We start from the raw sequence: 5,826 nt of genomic DNA, 5'->3' as shown, positions 1-5,826 counted from the left end.
GCAGGGGAGGGCAGTTAGGGGTGACCAGGCCTGCAGGGGAAGGTGGTTGGGGGCAACTAGGCCTGCAAGGGAGGGCAGTTGGAGGGGACCAGGCCTGCAAGGGAGGGCATTTGGGGATGACTAGGTCGGCAGGGGAGGGCAGTTGTGGGGGACCAGGCCTGTAAGGGAAGGCAGTTGGGGGTGATCGGGCTGTCAGGGGAGCAGTTAGGCATCGATCAGGCTGGCAGGGGAGTGGTTAGGGAGTGATCAGGCTGGCAGGCAGAAGTGGTTAGGGGCAAGCAGGCAGGCAGGCAGGCAGGCGAGTGGTTGGGAGCCAGCAGTCCCGGATTGTGAGAGGGATGTTCGACTACTGGTTTAGGCCCGATCCCACCACAGGGATTGGGCCTAAACTGGCAGTTGGACATCCCCCGAAGGGTTCCAGATTGGAGAGGGTGTAGGCTGGTCTGAGGGACCCCCCTTCCCCCCCAGTGCACGACCTCTAGTAATATATAAAAACACAGAGGAGCTCTTGCTTTATAATAATACCATCTAACACCTCTATAGTCCTCATGCCTCACGCAGACTCTAAGTCCTTTACACATGACATTTTACAGATAAGGAAATTGAGGTGCAGAGAGTTTAAGCAAGTAGCCCAAGGTCCAGAGAGCAGCCAAACTGGAATTCAAACTCAGATATTCTGGCTCCCAAGGTCATACCTTCAATCCTAGACTGATGTTCTGCACTTCCTGCCCTCAGGTCTTCCCCGAGCCAGCTCCCCATACATTATAGGACAGTCGACATGAACAATGCCAGGGTTAGGGGCACAGGTGGCCGAGCAGTCAAAAACCCGCATATAGCCTTGTTGAGTGTGGCTCAGTTGGCTGGAGCATTGTCCCATATACCAAAAGGTTGTGGGTTTGATTCTAGTCAGGGCATATACCTAGGTTGGGGCACTTGGAGTGCTTACGGAAAGGCAGCCAATTGATGTTTCTCTTTCTTCCTTTCTCTCTCTAAAATCAATAAACATATCATTGGGTGAGGATTTAAAAAATCCGCATATAACTTTTGACTTTATACCTGCCAGTAGAGAAAACAGCATTTTCAGTTGCAAATTTGCAGTTGGGACTGGGAAAATACTGTTTTTCGACCCTCCTGGGTTGACTGAATCTGTGGATGTGAAACTGGAGGATACAAAGGGCCCCGCGTGTGAGTGGGCCAGCGTGGTTCAGACCAGCGTGGTCAGGGGTCAGTGGTGTATTCTCTGGAAGGCCCAAACAAGAACACTAAGTTCTAGCTCATCCTTTAAAAACTTGCATGTTGGAATCATAATTTATTCAACGGTGTTTGGTGGTTTTCTTCCATTTGTTACTACCGAGGATTTTGTGATGAGCTTTCCTGCAGAGACCTTCCCACCTCTGTGAATGGACATCGGAAGGGTAACTTGCGGTGCCGAGGTAGGATTTTTTACAGGAGTTTTTTGGAACCTGGGTTCCTGTAAGCTCAACGAGGATTTTATTTGGGGCTGGGCTTGACTGGGCTTGTCGGAGTCTCAGTATTTTGGCCCAAATGGCCTGAGCTGCCTGGAAATGGCTGTGCCGGTGGCAGAGCGTCTGGGCCGAGCTGCGTCATGGGTTCAGAATGGACGAGTCTCCTTTGCACGCAGTCTGGAAGAGGGGACGGCCAGCAGTGTGTGCAATAGTCAGTTCCCACCGTGTCACCCTGGGGCCCTCACCCTTAGTTCTCATTTACAGCACAGGGCACATACGAGCTATGGTCATGGGCAATTCCAAGAACACACGCTCAGCACAGCTCCTGCTTCGTGGCTGGCCCTACGAAGGTTGCAGCTGCTACTACTGTGATGATGGGCGTCCTTTAGCAGATCCAAGGGAAATTGGATTTACAAAGCCGAGGTCTCCCAAATACCGCTGTTAACTCTTCAGGCCATTCCAACTCCTTACCTAACATTTTGGATCTTAATGGCTCAGAAATAGAGCTAGTCAGAGGAACTTCCCCCCCCCCCCCCTCCCAGAGACCCAGCACACTGAGCTGAACTTGCTTTAGTGTGCACTCCACCGGGCAGTGTTTTTGACCATTTGCCCCAGTATATGTGCACAATTTAACAATCCATGATATTTTCATTTATAATTGTATCATTTACTTGTAAGTTATAAATTATTCATAAATTACATACATGTATTAGGTCAAACCATATGCAGTTGCCATTTTTGTAGGTCACAACAGCCAAACACCTACTATTTCATGTGGCAGTTTTAAAACTTAAAATATTAGGAAGTCCAAATTTATTTTTTACTTTTTAGATAACACACAAATAGAAGTGCTCATCTGTTTTGGTGACTTTGGGCAAAATAGTTGCTATTGCAAGGCCCGCTTCCTGATCTGTGGAGATAATAATGATAGCAATGTAGTGAGATTAAATATATATGTGTATATGAATTACTTATTGTAATAAGGGTGCAGTCAAAGGGAAGCCATTATTAGCTCAACACTTTAAATTACATGTATATACTTGTTTTACAAAAATGGAGCCATACTTGCCCTAGCTGGTTTGGCTCAATGGATAGAGCGTCAGCCTGCAGACCAAAGGGTCCCTGGTTCGATTCCAGCCGAGGGCATGTCCCTTGGTTGCAGGCTCCTCCCCCGCCCAGGCCCTGGGCAGGGGCGTGCAAGAGGCAACCAATCGATGTGTTTCTCTCACATTGATATTTCTCTCTGTCTTTCCCTCTCTCTTCCACTCTCCCTAAAAACCAATGGAAAAATATCCTCGGGTGAGGATTAACAAAAATTAAAAAAAAAAGAAAAAAGGAGCTATACTTGCTCTGCTGCTTGCTAACCTACCAGCACATGGGACATTACTATATATAATCCTCAGTGTCATGCATAGTGGCTGCATCACACTTGCTCATATGGATTTTTAACAAGTTTTCACTGAACTCCTATTGACGGCCATTTTGGTTGTTGAGTTTTTTGCCTCTATGTAGTTTTAGCTCTGAGCAGACCCTGGGCTGTGTTTTTTGGGTAAATCCCTGACCAAGGCAGGCTTTTCTTTGATCCCCACCTGCACTCTGGGAGGGGAACATGTGTTTGAAATGGACAAAAGAAGTTCTGAGTGGGGATTTTGGGGTGTAGAGGTGGGGTGGGATTCTGTTGGCCCAGGGATAGCTGTAAAAACAGATAAAGAGTCTGGTTATAACCAGCATGCTGATGGAAGCAGGGACAACCATGCACTTACAAAACCTTCCTTGCAGATAGTTTTAAAGATGCCCTTTTGTGATTTTAATATGTCCTGATTCCACCCACCAACTGCAACTATTCAGGTTTGGAGGCCGCAAAGAGCCTCAGAATCAGCAGGGTGCCCATGGTATGCCAAGTGGAGAACCTTGTGGAAATCATGGGCCTGGCTTAGTAGGTCTGGGCGCATCCTGGAGCCTGTATTGCTGACCGGCTCCCAGGTGTTGCAGTGCGGTAGATAGGTGGGTCATGCTCTGGGGAGCAAGGTTCAAGAGTGTCAGTGTTTGAGCGTGGACCTATGAACCAGGAGGTTGAGATTGATTCCCAGTCAGGGCACATGCCCTGGTTTCGGACTGGATCCCAGTGGGGAGTATATAGGAGGCAGCTCCAGGTGATTAGGGCCAGCTGTGCTCTTTCCCATTAGCTTACCCTTTTAACATCTTTGTGTCTTGATTTTCTCATCTCTGTAATGGGGATAAGATGTATCTGGAGGTTCTAGGAGCCAGTCTCTTTCCAGCATATTTCTGCATTCCTTGCCTTGGGGCCCTTTATTCGTTCTTCAAAGCCAGCACTGTAGCATTTTCAAATCTCTCTCTCTGCCCCAACCCTCCTGCCTCGCTCCCTCTGATAAGGACCCTTGTGGTTACATTGAGTCCATCTGGATAATCCAGGAAAATCTACAGCTCAAGACCCTTAACTTAATCATAGCTGTGGAGTCCCTTTTGCTGTTTGGTGACATACAGATTTTGGGGTCTTAGGACATGGACATCCTTGGGAGCCATCATTCTGTCTCCCTCAGTGAGCATAGCAAGAAAGAGCAGGGTTCCCAGTTCCCGTGTGTGTCTTCACTTGGTTGTTTGGCCTCTTTGTGTCTCACTTTCCTCATGTGTGTCACAGGGTGAGGTATCTGTTTCCTGGGGCTGTCGGAGGAGGGAAGGAGTTGGTGATGACCAAGTGCCGACCACGTTCCCAGCACTGAGCTCCTGTGTCAGTCCTCATCCCTGCCCTTAACCAGCTGTACCTTTCGGGGCAAGTCCCTAGCCCACCTGTGACCACCCCACCCTGGACTGTTCCCCTATTACTTTAATGAGAGGCTTGGCCCACGTGACTTTGAAGTTCTCTTTCAGTGTTGTTGACAATTAATCTCTGGCCGTGTGTGTGTGTGTGTGTGTGTGTGTGTGTGTGTGTGTGTGTGTAGTGAGGGTGGGTGGGATGGAGACGGGAGAGACACTTTGTGAAATGTTTATATTTTATGCCTTTTGATGTAATTCCAGTCAAACCAGATCTTAAATCATGCAGCAGGAAGCTCCTTTAATTTTTAATTTGTTTTTCTTAGAAATGATTATTTCCACATTGAGCTCAGAGACACTCGAGTCTCATCCTGTCTTCCCTCCTTTATTGTTCCTAAAACTCCCCAGGCCACTGTTTACCGCTGCCAGTCAGGTGGGCTTTGTGCAAAGCAGACCCTTGGAGCCAGCAGTTGCCCTGAAAAGGCGATGCACAGAGAAACTCGTTCACCCTGCCCCTCGGGAGAACTGTCATGTCTGTAGGGGAACTCTGTGTAGCTTGTCCTGGATGGGCTGGGGTGGGGGTGTCAATGCAAAGAAACCCAACCTGCAGAATTCCTTGCTAAAACCCGCAGTGGTGTTTTACAAGACCAGTTGAGAGGGAGAGCTGGGGTGGGTGTGGGAGGCGTAGAACTGGATTTCTTGGGGGGCAGGACTTCTCCGGGTTTAAATTTTGCTGCCAGTAAGTTAGTCCTGGTTTTGAAGAACAATAGAGTGAAGAAGAAAAAAAAATATCATTAGTAAATTTCACAAGAACTGAGGCAACAGATACTTTCTATCTTTAAGAGACTTAAGCCCCAAAGAAGTCAGAGGTGGCTACTGGCAGCTTCCCTGGCCCAGGAGGATGTAGGGATGGAGCTGGGGGAATATTTGTGAATGGGGTTGGGTGGGGTTAATGCTTCACCTGAAAGTCAACTTCAAAGTCTTGTTCTTTACAAGCAAGTAAGGACACCAGAGAGTCCTGTGATGCCTCTAGGCTGGGTCTGCAGGAATTCTAGAGGCCCCTTAGCTGGGCAGACTTCCTAAGGGTCACGATAGCCAGCTTGGGACAAAACATATAATTTGCTGTGCCTCAGTTTCTTCATCTGTAAAAAGAGGGTGGCTTTTAGCTCATAGTATTGCAAAGGTGAGATGAGCTAGTGGGGGCAAAATTCGCCCAGTGAAGAGCAGCTGTGGGACTTCAAAATGGAAACAGTTTCATTGTTTTCTGATTGTAACTGGAGGCTCTCAGCCTCAGCCCATTGACTTCTTGGTCCAGAGACTCCTTGCTATGGGGTGTCCCCTGCACTGTAGGATGTTTAACATCATCCCTGGCCTCTGCCCATGAGATGCCAGTAGCAGCACCCCCTCCCCCAAGTTGGGGCAACCAAAGCTGTCTCCAGGCATTGCCAAGTGTCCCCCATATAACTAAGTTAAAACTAAAATACATGCCTATTGTAAACAAACCCAAAACTAAACCCAAAACTGTATCAGACAATATAGGAGAACATGAAGAAGAAAAAACTAGGGAGTCTGTTCCCATTGAAATGTA

The sequence above is a fragment of the Myotis brandtii genome, unplaced genomic scaffold (assembly GCF_000412655.1).
Source record: "Myotis brandtii unplaced genomic scaffold, ASM41265v1 scaffold647, whole genome shotgun sequence".
Lineage (NCBI taxonomy): Eukaryota > Metazoa > Chordata > Mammalia > Chiroptera > Vespertilionidae > Myotis > Myotis brandtii.
This window is presented reverse-complemented; position numbering follows the sequence as displayed.